The 22,500-nt window shown below is 38.6% G+C and overlaps 1 protein-coding gene and 1 long non-coding RNA gene across 2 annotated transcripts in view; one reads left to right on the top strand and one right to left on the bottom strand.

The window, feature by feature from the left end:
• Positions 1-3,620, bottom strand: part of LOC149136771 (uncharacterized) — a 5,388-nt gene extending 1,768 nt beyond the window's left edge. The window contains exon 1 of the long non-coding RNA XR_016241269.1: positions 1-3,620. This exon is cut by the window's left edge and continues 1,117 nt beyond it. This is a non-coding gene — a long non-coding RNA (uncharacterized LOC149136771).
• Positions 1-22,500, top strand: part of LOC106881039 (methionine-R-sulfoxide reductase B3, mitochondrial) — a 117,450-nt gene that overhangs the window by 2,680 nt on the left and 92,270 nt on the right. The window lies entirely within an intron of this gene.

Genomic DNA, 22,500 nt, shown 5'->3' with positions numbered 1-22,500 from the left:
CACACACACACACACACACACGAGTTCATTTAAGCATCGCAATATTAATGATCAGTTGTTAGTATTCGACGTGCTTAAGATTTAGAGCAATGCTTCTCACCCATTTTTTTTTTTTACCTATGAACCCCTTTAAATCCTATTTTACACGAATAGACTCTCCTAGTCATTCGATGTTTAAAAAAGTCCTATTATATTTTTATAATTAAATATTATTAGGAATTGTTTGAAAAAAAAATTTGTGTATTGTAGAAGTATAATCAATATATTGCAGATAAATTAAAAAAAAAAAATCTTATATGGACCCCTCCCCCCCAAGGGCCATATGGACTCCGTTTGATGTTCTGAAAAGACACCCACATAGATTGCGCCTCTGATTTGGACTACCAAGACCTGCAGATAAGTTCTCATCTTTGTGGATCTTAAAATGTCTTTTGAGGCCTCCGTTAGATTTGCAAACCTTCTGGCATACACAGCATTCAAAGGTGTGCACAGACATATAGGCAGAATAGTTGGTGGAGGTTCGTTTTCCATGGGTTCGCAGATGAGACTTGAGACCAGCAAAAGAAAGGCATAAAGTATAAAGAGTTCTACTGAATTGACAAATTGACTTAAAGGATAGGCAGAAGAACAGGCAGGATTCAGGCTCAAAGAAGTACTGTGGAGCAAAAACTTAGCATCAGATTACTCACTGAGAAGCATCTGCAGCACCAGTCAAACCTCGTCGACTTTAAAAAGGCCTTTGACATTATTTGGCACGACGGGTTGTGGTATGTGATGAAGAATTAATACTTCGGTAACAAACTCATCGAATAACTCCGAGCATTGTATGAAAACTCAACAGGACAGTTCTCCTGAACAACATTGGAGAATTCTTCAGGATAGCAGTGTTTGTTCGGCAAGGATGTCTCCTCTTTCCAGTGCTTTTCAACATTTTGCTGGAGAATGTCATGCAGGAGACTCTTCAAGATTTCTACCCCTCAGTTTCCATTGGAGGACGGTTCATTTCTAACCACCGCTTTGCTGATAATATTGACCTGCTAGGAAGCGAGGAAGCAGAACAGTAGAAGCTCACCACCAAACTGGAGAAAGTATCGAAAGCAGAAGAACGTTCCTGGAAGACGATGATCAATATGGAAGGCCTGCCATCACCCCCGGAAATGTGATATCGTGCATCGGGAATTCTTCCCCCAGAGCCAGACCGTCACTCGAGAGTTCTGCGATATTTTGAAGCGCTTGACGGAGGACGTTCGGCGAAATCGATGGACCTGTGGAGCGCGGAGAAATAGATTCTTCACGACGACAATGCACTGTTACCGAGTTCTCTTCACTCCTGAATTTCCAAAATAACATAGTATCTCTTCCGCATCCGCCATATTCGCTAGATTTGGTACTTGCGGACTTCCATCTGTTCCCCAAGATGAAAATGTGACTCAAAGGCCGCCGTTTTAACAACGTTGTCGAGATCAAGAGCGAATCGCAGAAGGTCCTCGACTCACAGAAAACAACTTCCAGGCCGGATTCCAAAAGTGGGAGGAACGCTTGGACTGGTGTAGTGCTGCGCAAGGTGACTATTTCGAAGGAGATGATAGTAAAGCTTAGGTAAATAAGTTATTTTTTATCAAACATAACAAGTCCGGGAACTTTTTGATACCACTGTAGTAACGCCGTGCGCATGCGTAGTCTTACGCATGCGTAGAATTAAACAACCAAGCGTTCCCGCTCAATTGATTCTCTTTCTCGCTGGCCAGCGATTGAGCATGGACGTATTTAAGCTGTCTCTCTACATCTTTCGGACTTACACTCGACAGCTCGCTCACAACTACAAAACAACGTCCCAACAACTATGCTCATACACACAGAAGCTGTAACAACAAGAACTAAAGATATGTATGTTTACCACCTGAATAAAGTGTTGTTTAAGTTGATGGTCTGGAGTTCAGCGTTCCGTTATATTCTTTAATTTTATATAGGAAAGTCAGGTATACATCTAAAGATGTATAACCGTGATTCCTATACCACCTTGTATACACGTACAAATCGGGACATTTTTTAACTCTACAAGTGCAGTCGCTGGCTTTCTTGCATTTATGGAAATATCTACAAAATTTCTCAATGTCTTTTAAATTATTATTATTTTATTTATGCGCCCTTTTAAAGCCTAGCCAGGCTCATGGGCCCGGTTTCCCGGTTTCTATGGCGTATGTGTTCCCCCCCCCCCCCCAGCTGGACGGGACGCCAGTCCATCGCAGCGTTATTCCAGAAACAGGAAGAAAGAGTGAGAAAAAGTTGGGGCGAAAGAGTACAACAGGGGTCGCCACCTACCTCCTACCGGAGCCTCGTGGAGCTTTAGGTGTTTTCGCTCAATAAACACACACAAGGCCCGGTCCGGGAATTGAATCTGCGATCCTCCGACCGCGAGTCCGCTGCCCTAACCACTGGGCCATTGCGCCTCCACTCTTTTAAATTATACTTTTGTTCATTGTTTATATTTGACATATATAGGTGATGTATATTCAGTTTTGTTCATTTACTTATTCACATTTCGAAGTTTATTATTATTGTTTATGTTGCTCGAAGTCTATTACTATTGCTGACTCTGTTTGGGTCATTGTTAGTGTCGCTGTTGCTGTAATTGTGACAACAAGCAGTTTATAATATTGCATTAGAACTTTTCTTTAAAATTTAAATTTAAATCGATGACACAGTTTAAAAAGTCTGTACAGATGCATCTATCGCCTCTCTACTCCCCCTTTCTGTTCATGATACTCATAAAATTTCTCCATACCAAGTGGGTGGTACTGTCCACTTTGGGAAGCAGCATTTTAACGGTTGTTTCGTTTATATTAAACTGTTTTGTAGTTTCTGTTGAACCCTTTCCATTCTCATGTTTGTTTAATATTTCCGGAAAAAAAGTCAACTTTCTTGACATTTGATACTCTATTATTCAACAACTAAAATATTTTAAAAACTGTATAAAATAATTTTAACTTATGTGTCAGTTCAGTGTGTGGTCTACTACTGCATTATCGCAGCAGTAAAATATAACAAAAAGAAAATCAAGAACTGAAACAGATACGGCGAAGTGTTACTTTTTGTATACATGAAGTGAATAAAAATATAAATATATTCAACTTAAACCAAAACAGTGTTAAAAGGAAAGTGTGCAAACCGAGTACCGGATACACCGAGGTATTTAATCAGTTGAGCCTGATGGTTATAATCAAGGATAATCTTATTAATCAGTTATTGCTATCAGAATGGCTGATGATGCTTGAAGAAACAACTAATCTCCCTGAAAAAATTTAAGACAATAGGGATGATTTGAAGAAGTTTTGGTTGCTGTTACTTGTAACAGCAGTGAAATCTATCTCGAATTACGCACGGTACCATCTTGAAAATTGAGAGTCACATTGACCAATGTAATCCTATATACTCGATCCTAAGAGAAGGACCATGAAGACATGGCTAAAAAGTTCTTTGGCCATATGTCTTCTCAGTTGAGGAAATTTAGAGCTAAGCCGTGATGGAGGCGACGACGACGAAGAAGAAGAAAAAGAAGAAGAAAAAGAAGAAGAAGAAGAAGAAGAAGAAGAAAAACAACAACAACAAAAACAACAACACATCGCCAAAAATTACGTAAGCTGGGTTTGTTGGCTATCTGGAAAGTTATTAAATGAATGCTGATAGAGAGAAGCCGGGAAGTACATCCTATCTTAAACTAATTACAATTACATTACGCCACGTTTCAAAAGATACGTATTCTCACCCCTTTGGCTCCATGATAGCAATGGAGCCAAAGAGGGAACATCTGCGTAGTCGCTAGAGCTGCTAGAAATATCAGTCAAATGTCTTTGCCAAATCACACCTTGTCGTCTTAGAAAGATACACACTGGATAATGTGGTTGCAGTTTCCTTGAATATAGGAACAATACAGGATGGTCATGGTGGGGCAGCTTTGAATATAAGTCTGCTCGACTAGAGTGCACCCGTGGTTAACTAGCAACGACGAGATAACAACGAAGTATGCATGAAAGATAAAGTTTCTTAACCTCTAAGTGAGACTCTACGTGATGCGTTTTACATGATGGCCTTTACGTGATAGCTTCTACGAGGAGGCATCTACTCGCTGGCAACAATATGGTGGCATCTATGCGGTGACTACTGCTTAAACGCTGTTTTATAAAAAGATGACACATAACACTATATTGCATAATGTAGTATTAGGTACATGATCCTGAGAGAGAGGAAGAGAGAGAGAGAGAGAGAGAGAGAGAGCGACAGACAGAGACGAGACAAGTTAGCTGTGGATGGAGCACTTTCGATCTTGAGTTTTCTCAATTAGGAACAGTCAAGAGCTATCTCCCACCACAACTACTGGCACCGTCGCCACTTACCGCCAGCACCACCACAACCCGCTACAACAGCAACAACAATAATTAGTGTCTACTCCGCATATCTGTAGAAGACGTAACATATAGATCAAAGCTGTTTTAAAATGTCACTTAAGTATGTGACTACTTTCCTGTGATGCGTGATGGTTAATACCGGAACGATAACGAGAGAGCCTCTAAAATGGTCGCTTGGTCTGCTAGCCATAATAGTCAGATCTCACTCAACTCAGTCACAGCCTACCGTTTTGAAAAGAACGCATTGGATAGTGTACTCTGGTTTACACTGTCTGAATCGAATGTTACGATGCCCATGACCAGGATGCATTTGATAAAAGATTTTCTTAATCAGGGCTAACTTGGAACTAAACAACAGCAACCGCAGCACAGCAGCAACGATATCCTTTATCTTTTACTAGTTTCAGTCCTTGGACTGCGGCCATACAGGGCCACCAACCTGAAGGATTCGGTCGAACAAATCAATTCCAATATTTATTTTGAAATATGCTACTTATTCTATCAGTCTTTTATTCCGAACCGCTAGACTACGAAGACGTAAACAAATTAACACCAGTTGTCAAGTGGTGGAGGGAGGAACAAACACAAAGACACACGCACACACGGAGTAGATGAAACAGGGACAACTGACGAAGGGATATACTCTTTATGTTGCATGTCTCGTTTCTCTGTTTTTTTCGTTGTTCGAAATAAGTTCGTTTTCTATGTTTTCGTTTTTATGTTTTCGTTTCTCATTGTGTTTAACGTTTTTTTTATGTCCTGTACCCATATATGCCTGTATGTATACATATAGATGTAGGTACGTACATATATGTATGGATATATGCATATATTAATATATTATTTATATTATTATATATACGACGGGCTTCCACAAAATTTTCTTCTGACAAATTCACTGACAAAACATTGGCCAGCCCGGAGCTGTAGTAGAAGACACTTGCACAAGGTACCGCGTGATTGCAAAGCGAGCTTTTTAGCCATGTAGCCATGTCGGTATCTGCTAAAATGTAGCTCGTCCTTGGGTGAAAAAAACAAAACAAAAAAAAAAAACAAAAAAAACTGATGTTAGTCATCAAAATGTCTCTGATGTAATATTCGCCTTCATCTATCAACATTAAGAATAATGGTGCAACATCCAAGTTGTAAATTGCCATCAAATGCAATCATAAAACGCGCAGTTAGTTAAAGACGAATGAGACAGTAGCCATTATATTTTCAGCTCCACCACTGCTGCTCTCCACTGGTGATATTGATACAGTTAATATTTTTATACAGGTTTCAATTACTGAATCATTGTCCGCTGGAAGCCCATCTTCAGCGGGAGAATTTAAATCGATCGTAACCACCCTTGATTTCAGTCAGATACTTATTTTATCGAACGCTATTTGTCGAATTGCTGGGGTTACATTTATGAAGTAAATGGACGCCACTCAGCACATCGGTTTACACTAGTAAACATAAACATAGCCTTTTCACATGTGTGTGTGTACGTGTGTGTACATTTATATATACATGAATGCATGTATATAAATATATATCTATATAATATGACAGGCTTCCACACAGTTTCCGTTTCAAGCAAACTTCTTTCACAAACTATTAATCAGTCAATTCGAAGTTACAGTAGAAGTTACTGGCTCAAAGTGTCACGCAGTAGTATCGATCCTGGAGCCACACCATTATGAAGCGTGCTTCTTAGCCAGACAATGTGTTTGTTAATCTGGAACATCTGCTGGTCGATATCTGAACAAATAAAAATATATATAATATAATAAAAATTAAAGAAATAATCTTTTTTTAATAAAAAAAAAAAGAAAGGATAAGTACACGTGAACAACTGGAGTGATCCAAGAGATTGTAGTTCTGGGGGTGGAAATATTTTTTTCTACTCTAGGCACAAAACCCGAAATTTTGGGGGAGGGGGCCAGTCGATTAGATCGACCCAGTATGCAACTGGTATTTAAATTATCGACCCCGAAAAGATGAAAGCAAAGTTGACCTCGGCGGAATTTGAACTCAGAACGTAAAGACAGACGAAGTACCGCTAAGCATTTCGTGCGGCGTGCTAACGTTTATTTCTTTATTGCCCATAAGGGGATAAAGATAGAGGGGACAAACAAGGACAGACAAAGAGATTAAGTCGGTTACATCGACCCCAGTGCGTAACTGGTACTTAATTTATCGATCCCGAAAGGATGAAAGGCAAAGTCGACCTCGGCGGAATTTGAACTCAGAACGTAGCAGCAGACGAAATGCCGCTAAGCATTTCGCCCAGCGTGCTAACGTTTCTTATTTCTTTATTGCCCACAAGAGGATAAACATAGAGGGAACAAACAAGGACAGACAAAGAGATTAAGTCGATTACATCGACCCCAGTTTGTAACTGGTACTTAATTTATCGGCCCCGAAAGGATGAATGGTAAAGTTGATCTCAGTGGAATTTGAACTCAGAATGTAAAGACAGTCAAAATGCCACTAAGCATCTCGCCCGGCGTGCTAACGTTTCTGTCAGCTCGCCGCCTTTGGCGGGTGGAAATATTAAAATAAAGTGTTTTGTGTGAAATCTTAGACGTAGTGAAAAAGTTAGAGGGACGGGTATGTCCTGTGAGTTAGAGTAGAAGAGGTATGCAGGTAGGTAGTTTTGAGTTGCAGAAGAGGTAGAAAAGTCAAACAAACAACGCATCAAGGAACCAGCGGTTGTAAAACATTGGAGAATAGGTTCATCTTATTAACAAGGTAAATGACTTTCTTTTGGGAGCGATCTAAGATATTAGTGTGTATATCTGTGTAAAATCTACCTTAATCGTTATGATATCCTTATCATCAAGATTAAATTTCGAGAATCGCTCGAGTTATATTCTTGTTAATAATATCTGATGATTCCTACTACTTTCCGTTTGGTGCAGCTAGGACAAGTAAGGTAATACAAGTATTTTTCTCTCAAAGTATGAAACATACAATTTAGCAAAATGTGTTAACTGCCGAAGACAAGCTTTATATATGCATTATTGTCTGATAATTAAAACCGAGTACTATGAGCGTAAAGTTTTATGCCAAAAACCGACAATCCTCGGAAAGTATTATCGGTTTTCGATCAGTGAAGTTAATCGAATGCAATTACCGTTACAGTTTAGCAGAGAGAACTTATTCTTAGTGCGATTCTTACATATTTCAGTTTTTTTTTTTTGTTTAAATAGTTGATTCGATTAGTTACATTTCTCTGTAGTGCAGGGTTGACACGACTGAGACCGTTCACGCAAGGCTTGTTGTAATTCTACGATAGCCGACTAAAGGTTAAAATTATTGGTACAGTTATCTTCCAACTTCCATACATAACCAGCATCTTTTATCTTTATTCTGGAAAGGTCATTGTAGTTTGGCTGAAATATTTGACCGTAGAACTCCGGTTGAGGGAGAAATGTTAATTTTATAGATTATGACATAAACTTTGCAGTTAGCATCAAAAGGGCTTTAACTTTTTTTATTTCCACAATTACACGCTGCATTATCTGCATTAAACCAAATCGAACGAGCAGACGTAGCTAGACAAGAAAATGCAGTGTTATTTTGTTCGTCTACCATTTATGTTTACATAATTGTATGTCATAGTTGAAATTAGACTGTTTCGTTTGTTTATTTGAAACAAGCTTCAGATGCTTTTGATACTTAAGGCCCGAAATATCATAAGAAGCGAGAAACTTCGACTAATAATGTGAATCCTCAACTTCGAATGTTCAAAGAAATTCCATTTGATGTATTGAGTGTTTATTCATTCTGATGTCTTGTACATCCTTTTTCTCGATATACAATGTCTGTGTGTAGGCGCAATGGCCCAGTGGTTAGGACACCGGACTCGCGGTCATAGGATCGCGGTTTCGATTCCCAGACCGGGCGTTGTGGGTGTTTATTGAGCGAAAACACCTAAAGCTCCACGAGGCTACGGCAGGGGATGGTGGAGAACCCTGTTGTACTCTTTCGCCCCAACTTTCTCTCACTCTTACTTCCTGCTTCTGTTGTGCCTGTAATTCAAAGGGTCAGCCTTGTCACACTGTGTCACGCTGAATATCCCTGAGAACTACGTTAAGGGTACACGTGTCTGTGGAGTGCTCAGCCACTTGCACGTTAATTTCACGAGCAGGCTGTTCCGTTGATCGGATCAACTGGAACCCTCCACGTCGTAAGCGATGGAGTGCCAACAACAACCACAATGTCTGTACACCGCTTCAAACACTCTATACATATCTATTTGGACGTACAAGACGTCAGAATGAATGGATCAGAATCAAACTGTCGTGACGAGTTCGAAAACGAACGAAAGCGCTAATTGAGGATTATCCAAAATTCTAACTGTTCAGAATCATGTGGTTGGCAAGCAAGTTTCTTACTACATAGCTATCCTGACCCCCCCCCCCCCACACACACACATGTATATATAATAATAATAATCGATGATGGAAAGTGGAAGATGGATTTGGCATTTGTCTTTATTCAGTACGACAATTGTTTCTAACCCCCCCCCCCCTGCGGCTGTCCTTTATGAGTGGGATGTGGTGCATCCAACTGTATTCCATCGATCAGTGCAGTATTGGTCACATCAGGTACATAAAATGGTGCTCCGCTAAATATATTGAGTTCTCGCAGTCATCGTGATGTTTGCTTGCAGTCAACTAACATTGCGGAATTCCTGAAGTAGATCCAACGGAAATATACCCCAACCGAAGATGACGCCAGGCATCCCAAACTGTGAACATGCTTTACTCAACTCACTAATATATATATATATACGACGGGCTTCTTTCAGTTTCCGTCTACCAAATCCACTCACAAGGCTTTGGCCGGCATATATATATATATATATATATATATATATATATATATATATATATATATATATATATATATATAGAGAGAGAGAGAGAGAGAGAGAGAGAGAGAGAGAGAGAGAGAGATAAGTACATGTTTCAGTCATTGGACCACAGCCATGCTGAGATACTGCTTTGAAGGGTTTAGTCGAGCAAATCGGTTTCAGTACTTATAGATGTTTTCGATCTAGTTTGGATTCTTTGCCATCAAATTCGAATTCTTTGCTATCAAATTTGATGGCAAAAAATTCAAATTCGATGGCAAAGAATCCAAACTAGATCGAAAACATCTATATTTAGTTTTCAAATTTGATACTTATTCTATCGTTCTCTTTGCCGAAGCACCAAATTACAGAAAGGTAAACGAAATAACACCAGATATCAAGAGGTGGTGGAAAACAAACTCAAATATAAAGACACACACACACACACACACACACATGTACATACATACGTACATGCATACATACATACATACACACGTACCTACATACATACATACATACATACATACATACATACATATGTACGTGCGTACGTACGTACGTACGTACCTATGTACGTATGTATGTATGTATGTATGTATGGTGTATTTCTTTCACTTTCCGCCTACCGAATCCACTTGCAAGGCTTTTTGAACCCGATGTTGTAGTGGAAAACTGTTATCGAAGTACGACGCGATAGAATGAAGCCGGAACCATGTCGCTGGGAAGCAGACTTCCATTTTTATTAATTGAGCGATTTATTACCTAACTGCCGGTCACCTCCGAATATTTTATGTTAATATGGTTATTGTCTATGATATAATCAGTTAAGGGATCAGCGATTTCCAGGTGCGAATCCGTGTAGGCGCGCGTGTGATTAATATATAAAAAAAAGGAAAGCGGTTTCTTTAGAAGAGCTACTATGTGTAACGATTATAGACATGTTATTTTCATTAGATCAACTTTAAATAGAATTTGATTAAAGTCAACATCAGGAAGGCATTTCCTCGAAAGTGCAATGTTTTATATCTGTATTCCATATGGTTACAAAACTTACTGATTTGTAGATAGAAATTCAGCCACTGTTAGCATTTCTTGTCAATCAAACTGTCAAAGTGCCAGCTATACTACATGATTATATAAGAATTCTTTCACAGTAAAACACGGATCAGCACGAAACAAGTGTCTATTTTGCATCAAGTTTCATGAGAGTTGCATTCAAAGACTTGTGTTCAAAGATGTAACGAACACATACAGTTTGCTATCTTGCAAAATTAACGTGACAATGTAGGATATTTTTATATTGATTTCTTACAATTGACTCAATGTTCATTGATCTGTAGAGCAAAGTAAGGCATAATCGATCGCATTGCTTCTGCTACATGCCTTATACTTATTTTACTGACAACAGAAGAATGAAAGTCGAAGTGAATCCACGTTCCATTTGAGCCTATCGAAGATATAAATCCAAAGCCCTCCCCCGCCAAGAAAAAAAAACAAAAACAAAACAAAACGAAGTGCAGAATAAATTGATAAAGATGATTTTTTAGAACACAATATACATACGTATATGCAATGTGTGTGTGTGCGTGTGTGTGTGTGTGTGCGCGCGTGTGTGTGTGTGTGCGTGTGTGTGTGTGTGCGTGGTAAGTAGCTTGCTTCCCAACCACATGGTTCCGGGTTCAGTCCCACTGCGTAGCACCTTGGGCAAGTGTCTCCTACTATAGCCTCAGGCTGACCAAAGCCTTGTGAATATATTTGGTGGACGGAAACTGAAAGAAACCCGTCGTGTATATACATTTATATTTTTCTCTCCTTGTTTCTCTCCTTATTTCTTTCTGTGTTACTTTCAGTTAAAGAGCGTAGCTCGAAACGTCAAAGACTTTCTTTATTCCCGAGCGTTAAACTAATACATCCATTTGTTGTTTACACCACCTGTCTTCGTCTGTTGTTTTCTTCGTAAATTCTCCCATATATATATATATATATATATATATATATATATATATATATAGAATAAGGCTCACAAAGAATAAGGCTCACAAAAAATAAGATCTTAGTTATACGCGGCAGTTGGCGCAATCGAGTAAGAGACAAATTGCGCCAATACCAACCAATCAGAGTAGTGAACACAACGGGATCCAAATAGCGGCCAAAGGCTAGCTGTTCCCTGCTACATTCGAATGCACGTATACATATATATTATAAAAAGAGAGAAGAATTTCACTCGAGTGTACGTTACATGTTCATTATTGTGTTAGCCATGTTTATGTAACTGCAAATAGGTTCCCCAAACTGATATTTTTCCCTTGTACAGTGTTCATCACCATATCATTTAATGCTTAACAGTCATTCTACTTAGCTGTAAGTAGATAAGATAATATGGCACATATTACTACACAGTGTCCATAGCTAAACATTTAAGTCAACATCGCCCATGTCCACCTAGAAGTAACTAAGTACCATTAAGATACGGCTTTATGCGCATTAATGATGTGGTAAATGGAAAGTTTGCTGTTTCTAGCAGGAAAATGTTTAATTTTACTGGGGTATCTCCTACGGGCACAAATGTTCGCTCAGTTGGTACTTATGGCATATTCTAGATGCTTAGGTGAGATATCGATGACCTTTCCATGTAGCATAGCGTTGTTTTAAGTGTTTACTCATTGTATGCATTCTTATCAATGACATAGAAATTTAACCCTTTGTCTAAATGTACCTAGATCGTAGGTTATGTAAAGTGAAGAACTGGAGCCTAGACAGGTTAGGGCATGAAGAGGAGCGTTTCTGTCGGATGTCTGAGCTGGAATGTTCAAGTCTCGATAGTTAGTCTTAATTTCAGGGTTGATTGGTGAAATGTGAAATAGAATGTCTAAGTAGCAGGTTGGTATTCGAATCGAGAAAGAAGTTGGTTTCCAAACGGATATCAATTTTAACTGGTAGTCAGATCTACAGAAGCTAGTTTCTATATAATGTTTAAACTTGTTAACGAAATAAGATGAAATTTAGTTCGAGGTTTAGTAGTGGTAGATATATGGATTTTAAAAAAAAACGGTCAGATCTGTCTTAAGCAGAAACATTGCAGTGTAAGGTAAAAGAGTAAACCATTGTTTTTGCTTTGCCTCTATTTTAGTCCTTTATTACCGACTTGTAAAAGAGAGGCTTTTTAAAATACATTTAATTCTAGTTCAGAATGCTTCACATAAACTATACTATTCTCTTATATGTGTGTGTGTGTGTGTGTGTGAGAGAGAGAGAGAGAGATAGACAGACAGACAGATAGATAGATATATACATACATTACATACATACATACATACATACATACATACATACATTACATACATACATATAATGTAATTTCGAAAATTAGACAGAAGCACGACAAAGGGACGAACGTAAAATACACACACAAGGTATGGACATGCTTATCCCTCGTCAGTTATCGACTATAAAAATCATTACAATTTTACGCTTTTAACGATAATACTGTTCAATTTTGGTGACGTCAGCAATGAAAATCTGCTGGAAATAGTGAACGAACTTTGCGGACAGTGACGAAAACAAACGACTTAAGTTGTAGCACGAATACAAATATACAAACGAAATAAAATATACAATATACAAACAAAATAAAGTCTGTACGGCTCTGATGCAAAGACAGTGCAAAACGTGTGTATGAGCAACGCAAGTAGGACCGGAAACGGAAAGTAGAAATGGAAAGATAGAACGAAAGGTAAAAAAACAAAAATAAATAGATACATAAATAAATAAACATGGCAAAGCGCTTTCTCTAAACATTCTGGTTGTTCACTTCCTTCTTAACTCCATTCAAGCCGACTCCCATCGTCAGCACGTCGTCCCGGAATGTATTGCGCCATGTCTTCCTTAGTCGTCCAATCGATCTTTTCCCACACCATATCGATGGTAGCATGTCTCTACCGAGGTCGACAAAGCACAAGGTCAGTAAACCGTATCCGCCGCTTTGTCACCTTAAATATCATGAAATGATGAAACCGGTTATGTAAATGTAAATGTTCTTTATAAAGACGCAAGGTGTACTCTCAAATTTTTTTCTTGCACACACACACACACACACACACACACACACACACATAGTGACACACTCCCCAAATGCGGTCATGTACGAGGGGTGTATGAAAAGTCTTGAGCCTCAGAAAAACAAAACATGGTACAAGATTTCTGATGAAGGTACTTCAAGGCTCAAAACTTTTCATAAACCCCTCGTATGTGTATATATACATTCACGCACGCACGAGCGCGCGCACACACAAAAAAAAAAAAGTTTGGTTTATACAAAACCGCCCAGTCGCTGATTTCTCCGTATCTGTCGTATGTTTTGTGTCTATCCCATGTGACCGATCGAGGAATGTTTACAGACAACAGGGAAGTTCATTCTTTGGCCCACCTGCATACGGACAAAATTTTGTCGTCGAAAAGAACTGTAAAACTATTAATGTTCTCCAGTGTAAATATACCGATTGTTAATATCCGTTATATTTATTCCTCACGACAAGTTAATATCGTGGCGCCGAATAACTTAAAGCAATTCATTGATCCTTTTCGTGAGCTATATTTCGATTAAGATGGGTTGAGATGTACGTCGTTGAATTCACACACACACACACACACACACACACACACACACACACACACACACACACACACACACACACACACACATTTATATAAAGGAAACGTTCAAATGTGTTCAGCAAGTAAAGCATTGTGTTTTACAAGACAATTTGCGTCGTGGATTGAGGCCAGCGGGTGGCGCTGGAATATAATAAAATTTCTCATTAGATGCAGCGTTTACTAGTTTTTCTTCTTGAGACAGTATTGTGTTGATAAAGAAGTCAGTTGTTAACGAACAAAACGTTACCAGTTTATCATAATTTCTTTTATTTCTATAGTCTGCAAAATGAATCTAGGAAAAGAAAATGGGTAAGAAAAAAGACAGTAGATACTCTTTTACTCTTTTACTTGTTTCAGTCATTTGACTGCGGCCATGTTGGAGCACCGCCTTTAGTCGAGCAAATCGACCCCAGGACTTATTCTTTGTAAGAATAGTACTTATTCTATCTTCCTCTTTTGCCGAACCGCTAAGTTACGGGGACGTAAACACACCAGCATCGGTTGTGTGTGTGTGTGTGTGTATATATATATATATATATATATATATATATATATATATATATATATATATATATATATATATATGCATATATGGGTACAGGGTGTCACCAACTGTGTACACAACATGAAGTACGAAAACAAACGAGTTAAATACGCAAACAACGAGAAAGAAAAAAATGGAAAACAGGACAAGTAACATAGAGAACGACCCTTCATCAGTTGTCGGCTGTCTGTCTACTTCTCATTTCGAGTATTCAACAACAATATGAGTCTTCGAGGACAAATGCTCCCATAAATTTCAAAATAAAATTTTGGATTTATGAAGAGTCAAAGTTGAGAACAAAATATGTATATATGTATATATGTGTATATGTGTATATGTGTATATGACCGCGTGTGTATCGTTGGCAATTTTCTTTCTCCGTCTTCTCTTCTTTGGATGTTTTCTATATTTCTGATGAAGAGCTCCGCTCGAAACGTGAAATCCTCTTTCTTTTCTTTCCTCTCCTGAGCGTCCAATAACATAGTATTTGTACCATGTCCTCACATTGTTGTTTTTTCTTGCGTGTTCATGTCTGGATTGACTATATATATATAAAGAGAGAGAACATACATACGTACGTATTTATGTTTATACCCAAACACATTTATAATACCACGAACTACAATTGCGATATTAGGTTATGAACTCTACCTGTATACCTGGGTCGATTTAATCGACTAAACTCCCTACTCTACAAATATATGGCCTTGTACGGGAGTTAAAAATCAACACTGCTTTTATTTTTTTCACTAGATACAAGGTCCTATATCGAACATGAAATGCTGCAGTTTAATTCCAGATCATCCCTGATTCTGATTTTCTTTGAGATATTCTAGTGGCAACCATTCAGCTATTTTCTCCGGCCATAAAATGTCTAGGAGCATATCACTCAAAGTGTTCTTTTTTATGGCAGTAGGGTGTGATTTGAGGAAAATTTAGATTCAAATTCTACCAAGTCGAGCAACCGTGTGTACAGACCACCGCGCTGTCTCGTAATGCAATAGGCAATTGAAATAGGTGACATGGGTGGTTTTTCTAAAAGATATAAGTGGCATAGGAGAAGTGAACTGCCACTAATCGAAAATCGAAATCGAATAACAGTCATGATTTCTATCAAGAGCTTTTGTGCATCTATCAAATGTTATTTTTTTTTTAATTTTCAGCTACATTTTGATGTGTAAAGCTCTTTGAAGTTATCAAGTTCATGCCGCCTCTAATGTCATTAGTACTGAAGTGTAGTGAAATGTTTTTACCGTGGATTGAAACTGCATCGAGACTAGTTGAATGACGCTCAACTTTAGTGTTTATTACTTAGATTTTAAAGACATATTGTGTGTATGTGTGTGTGGGAGGGTATTTGAATGTGTATGTCTGTGTGCGTACGTGTGTGAGTGTGTACGTGCATGTGTGTAGTGTGTGTGTGTGTGTGTGTGTGTGGTGGAGCTGATTAAATTTGTGAAGTACTAGTATAGTACTGATATAGACAGACAAAGCATGTAAAAATAATAAAAAAGATAGCATCTATTTAACTTTTGTTCGTCTATCATTGAATATATCTTCTCACCTCTCTCACTCTTTTTCACACACACACACACACACACCTCTTTCCTCTCCATTATCACTATCCTACTTTTATCTTAGAAACTATCTGCACAAATGACTGAGCAGAATTACACAGGTGAATAATCATTTGAAAGAAGAAACTGTAGCTTGTTTTTCTCCACCACCCACGTTCTCATTATAATTGAAATTTTAAGAAATAAAAAATTGGTAAAGGGAAGATATTCTTCAATGCAAATATATTGAGATAATTCCTCTAGTTCTATTGCGTTCTTTTTAAGACGATCTAGTGGCCAATTAAAGTTATTTTCCGAAGAGTGGTAGAAGAGAATAATTTCTCAGATATGAGGCAATTACGAGTCCATAGTTTTGTATACGTTGAATGAAATAAGTGACTTTTCATAAAACATTAGTGTGTGTGTATGTGAGAGAGGGGGATTCCTTTTAATTCTTTTGAATAAATATCAATGTAACGAAGGAGCTGGTTTTCCTTTTTTTTTTTATCTAAGAAACAAAACTCCATCGTTATATCGCTTGAATTTAAACAGCAACAACAGTATAGAGTTACACCTCAAACTTTAGAAAAGACTTGCATATTCTGACTGTTCTACTAGCAGATTAAATTCGCAGACAATGTGTTTTCTTTGGCTGAGAACCCTAGAATTTCTCATGTGCATCAATGATTAGAGGTAAAAATGTTAGTATATGTGCGGAAGCTGTAGGTTTCAAAGCAGTTTCGATAAATGTTCTTTTTCTCATTGATTTTGAATTAAATGTTCACATCTATTGGAAAGCTGATCTACATAACGATACATTATTGCACTACATTACTTTGTCAGATCGCTTTAGCAAGGGTGTGTGTTGTTGTTTAATCTCAAAATTTACCCTGATCGAGCAGAGCTATCATCAGATATTCCATCTACGACTATCCTATCTTCTTAAACATAAGTTTATCTTCGAACTACATTATCCTTCCCCACGTTTAAAAACACTAGGGTGCGATTTAAATGAAATTTGGTTGCTATTTCTAGCAACTTGGGCAACGACGTAGAGGCTACTGCAGATAGTGAGTACTGTCTCGTCTCCCGAGACTCATAGGGCCGGTTACCTAGTCTGCATGGCGTATAAATGACTCTGACAGTGAGAGAAGCAGTGAACTAGTGATTGGTCTATTGGAAACCCACAACCAACAACGCTATTGTCCACCAATTACGATTTAAAATGTATGAAATAACTAAATAGCAAGATGTATTTTCATTCGGTACACTCATCTAGTTCCTTTTAACCACTTTGATAAAAGATCTTTTAGTCAGGAGGGAAGGCAGTGCTTATGACTCCTTATAGGGTTTCCGAGACTGGTGGGAGTGAGAGAGGATGGAAAATGTTTCCTCAAACCAAAGACTGGTCCGAATACTTGCACCAGAGTAGACTCTACTAAAGGCACCTAAAGTACCAGGTAATGATGTTAAACAGGGTTTATTATTATTACTTTAATTGAAGTGGTTGTTGGCACTCCGTCGATTACGACGACGAGGGTTTCAGTTGATCCGATCAACGGAACAGCCTGCTCGTGAAATTAACATGCAAGTGGCTGAGCACTCCACAGACACGTGTACCCTTAACGTAGTCCTCGGGGTGATTCAACGTGACACAGTGTGACAAGGCTGACCCTTTGAATTACAGGCACAGCAGAAACAGGAAGAAAGAGTGAGAGAAAGTTGTGGTGAAAGAGTACAGCAAGGTTCGCCACCATCCCCTGCCGGAGCCTCTTGGAGCTTTAAGTGTTTTCGCTCAATAAACACTCACAACGCCCGGTCTGGGAATCGAAATCGCGATCCTGTGACCGCGAGTCCGCTGCCCTAACCACTGGGTCATTGCGCCTCCACACTCTTAAAATAAAATGGAGCAAAGATTGCGAGAAGCCGCCAGTGTTGAACAAAATACTTGACGATTAGGTAGTAAATAAGTAGAAACATTACAGTAGGAATGGGCCGGGCCGTGCCGGCTCAACGTACCGGCAACTCGGGTAGTCACCCGGGGCACCATGTGCTAGGGAGCATCAAGGAAGGCGTGACAAAAACAAAGAAATTTCCACGACCGTCAGCTTGTACACGCCTAATTGCAGTTTGTCTGGGACGCCAGCAACGTTAGGGCCGGCCCTGGGAATGAGAAACCTTTTTCGAAAAGCGCGCAGAATAAGACATGACTCATCATCGGGTGGGTTGCACTACTAAAATAACTCAAGCTAAGTTTTAGTTAGATGTGCCATTCCGAAAACCCTGCAACCCGAAATTTGTCCATGACTGCTTTAGCGCGTCGGATTCCTTCCGACTTTCTGAGCTTTGAGTTCAAATACCTCCGAGGTTGACCTTACATATCATTCTTTCAAGGGCAATAAATAAAGTAACAGACCACTATTGGGGGCGATAAGTCGTCTGTCTCTCTGTCTCTTTCTTTTCCCCCTCTCTGTATTGTGCCTGAAAGTCAAAGGTTTAGTCCTAGTCACATTGTGCCACCCTAATCAACTTGAAAATTACCTTCAGGATTTAAATTGACTGCAAGATATTCAGTTGCCTACACGTTAATTTCACAAATAGGAATTAGGAATTCAGTTGATCGAACAACTAAATATTCACTGTCGAGACTGACGGAGAATCCACACTTGCTTTGCAGTATTCATTTATCTACTCTTACGTGTTCCGTTCAAATTCGCCGAACAACTTTACTTATCATTCTTCTCTGAGTATATATACTCTGTCTAAGACAAAACTATATTAACCACAGGGTTCCTCCGTACAGTTGCTGAAAATGGCAATCAAATCTCCTTATAGCCACAACCCTTCTGTTTTGTAAGTGGGATCATTGAATAATGCTGTTCAGAGTGCATCATCCAGTGGAAAAGATTATGGTCATAACTGGAATAACCTTTTATCATAAGTATATCTACTCTAGCATGGCTGACCTGGGGTTAAACAACAAAGGTCCAGGTCATAAAGTAAAAGGTAAGAACTAGTTAGCCGAGTGGGCGATGCGGTTTCGATTCCCAGTATAAAAGCTATTTCAATTCATTTATGTTGCTAATGGTTGTTTAGCTCCTGGCCAATCCCGATGGAACTGACCTGAGATTAAACATGTTGGCATTATGATCAAAAGCATTCCAACTGTGACTATCTCGATCGAATTTGGTCTTTCTTTTCCAAAGACAGTGGGGCATAGTTTGAGAGATATTTGGTTGCTATTTCTAGCGTATATCTAGCGATTATCAATGGTATTTTTGGCTGGTGTGAACGTCATACAACTTCTAGAATAATCTATTGAAGGATATTAATTTCTCACGAAAATTTAACAATTTGACATGTCATAAAAGATTATTTAGAAAAAGGGAACACTAATGCGTAACTTCCATGCATTTCTTGAAAGTAAATGCTCTTTGGTGGTAAGCTTAATTTGTTGCAAGCTTTGACTCATTCACCTGGTCTCTGAGTGCCTCTGGCAGAGTCCAATTTCAGAGACCTCTGCAAAGTGTCATGGGTGCTGTCTTTTCTCTTTTGATTAAGCAATTAAAAAAATCATCTGCGAATCGAAAGGCTTATCGAGAGCTTTATATCTCGCAACATGATTTCCTTGCCAAAATATGGAATTGGGAGATCTTTTGTCTTGTGTACATATAATGGCGAACGACAAAATGCATGGAAAACAACCGTAAAACAATAAATTATACAGTAAACTATAACCTTCATTTAGCAGATCCCAACGACGTGATATTACATATGGACACAATGGAGAAGACAAGGAATTTCATCAAATGTAAATATCGGATTATTCATGTAATTTCTGATTTCTTCTCGACTTGTAAGAGTTTAACTGACATTCTTTTTCAATAACATGAGCAATTTTTCTGTTAAATGCAGAAAATGGTTTATTGTGCATTGGTTCTGTGGTTGTTTTCCTTTCATTTTGGTTCTCCCCACTTTTTGTACATAAGATTATGTGTCGTATATGTACTTACGAAATTCAAGCGAAAAATCGCCTGAAGTTCTTATAATTATATTTTGAAGAAAGTGAGAAGTCGGGGAGCTGGCAGAATCATTAGCACGCCGGTCAAAAAATGCATAGCGCATTTCTATTGGCTTTGCCTTCTGAATTTTAATTTCACGAAGGTCGGCTTTGCTTTTTAGCTTTCGGTGTTCAGTGAAATAAGTACCTGATGAATACTGGGACAATGTAATCGACTTGCCCTTTCCCCCAAAATTTCAGGTTTTGTGTCCAAAGTAGGAAGAGAATAAAGCATGACAATATATTTTCCCAAAAGTATTAATGGCATAAGTAAAGTGAAAATTTCAGTTTGAAGTTTATTTTAGAGGTATGCAGGACTTATTTTAAAGATATGTTGATCTACGTTGTCCAGTATGGTCATTCTTATTTAAACGGTAAGTGTGGTTTCGAGGAAATTGACTGCTATTTCTTGCAACTCGTTTCATTATGCAAAGTAATAGTTTTTAACGCGGGTGGTAGATTCCCCTTGAATCGTTGTGAGTTCACGAATGAACGGCAAATGTCACAGAGCGCTATGGGATACCGGTAGTTTAGAATAGTCGTGATTTCTCTTACAAATGGAATATTTAATTCATGTTGTACTTATATTTGAAACACAATTTTCAAAAAAGCTTTGTTGGGATTAGAATATGAAGAGGGCATTGTTTTATGTGCCAACGTCCAAAATTATTTCATTATCCATGTTCGTCTTTGAATATTTTCATAAAAGATTAATCCAAAGCCACTACTTCACACACATCAAGAAAGAAACGTGCTGGATGGGATGCTCTAAGAGAATATGGATAATAAATCACTGTACAAAATTAGTTCTTGTGAAAATAAGCACTAGTTGAGCACTAGTGTCGATGTAATGAACAAACCTCTTCCCTCCCACCATTTCAGGCCTTGTGCCTATAATAGAAAGAATTATTATTAGTTAGACCAAGGCAGCGAGCTGGCAGAGTCGTGAGCTCGTTGGACAAAATGCATAGTAGCATTTCTTTCAGCTTTACTCGCTGAGTTCAAATGCCGCCACGGATGTCTTTGCATTTCACCCGTTGGAGATCGATAAAGTAAGTACTATATGAGCACAATAACCGACTTGCTCCTCCCCTCATCACTGCTGGCCTTGTACCAAAAAATTAGAAAGAATTATAATTAGCTAGGTCTGAAGGAAAGTTTTCTTTGACAGGTGAGATTAATGCTGTTAACATTCCTCATCAACTATTGCAAGCATGTGACTTCATGAAAGACAAGTGCTTGGTGGAAAATCTAGAAGACCAATGTCATGGGAACAAAAGATTGAATGTAGTGGTTAGAACGGTTTGGAATGAAAGGATGAATACATCGTTGAATAAGAGAGAAGGAAAGATGAGTTAGTCGAGTGTTTATGAGAGAATTAGGTAAGTGGTAGAAAGGTGGAGAGGAAACTACAACCTAGAAGCTGGAGCACATCTGACGGTAACTTCATGCCAATCAGTTCAGTGATCTTTCTCTAGATGCGGACTAGGATGTCTGTGTGTGTTACAGCAGCACTGTCCCAGATGTAAGAGCAGTACTTTGATGAGTGTCTTTTCTGAGCTTTATAGATGTTTAGTGGTTGTCGGAAGCAGAAGTATTTACTGGCTCTGAAGAAGGTCAGCCTTTGAAATGGAGTCCTAGCTATGTGTTTGCTATGAAAGATCCTCAGTCATTAAGAGGCATAACGCTGGGAGCGATCGCGAAGGTTTTAGTTACATGTTGCTCATGTTTAAGGAAAGGATGAGGTGCGATGATTTTTTTAAAAACTTAAAAAATTTTAACTATTATTATTCTTATATGAAAACTCACAGCTTCTTTTGCTGGGTATGGTGGAAACTGTCAGCTGTCCACTGGCAGCAGACGAAGGTGAAACTTGTTTACTGGTTATGCTTCAAGAACTCTGCTAAGAATTCTTGCAGTTCCAAGCAATGTTGATTTTTGTAGGTGTTCTTCCTTCACACTTGCACCGATCTTTTTCAGCCATGTTGGTAATTGAGTGCTGATACTTACAAGTGCACCAGTTACTACTGGTATCGCGTCTACTCTCTTCATTAACCACAAGTTCGTATTTCCCACTTTAAATCGCCATAGTTGTTTATTTTTTTCTTCTTCTTCACATTGATCCTGTTGTCACTGGGGCATGCTATGTCGATAATCATACATGTTCTTCCTTTTTTATTCACCTCAACAATGTCCGGTCTCCTATGTTTGGTCAAGTGATCGCACTAGATCATTACATCCCACAGGATTTTACAGTTCTCATTTTCGGTGACTCTTTCTGGGGTTTGTTCATACCACGTCTTTGCTCTTTGTAGGCCTTGATTTCCACAGAGCTCTCAATGGATCATTCTTGCCGCATTGTCATGGCATCTTTTGTATTCGCGTTCTGCCAATTTCGGACATTCGCTAACGATGTGCCATACCGTTAT

The sequence above is a fragment of the Octopus bimaculoides genome, chromosome 3 (genome assembly GCF_046866305.1).
Source record: "Octopus bimaculoides isolate indiv1 chromosome 3, ASM4686630v1, whole genome shotgun sequence".
Classification (NCBI taxonomy): domain Eukaryota; kingdom Metazoa; phylum Mollusca; class Cephalopoda; order Octopoda; family Octopodidae; genus Octopus; species Octopus bimaculoides.
This window is presented reverse-complemented; position numbering and strand designations above follow the sequence as displayed.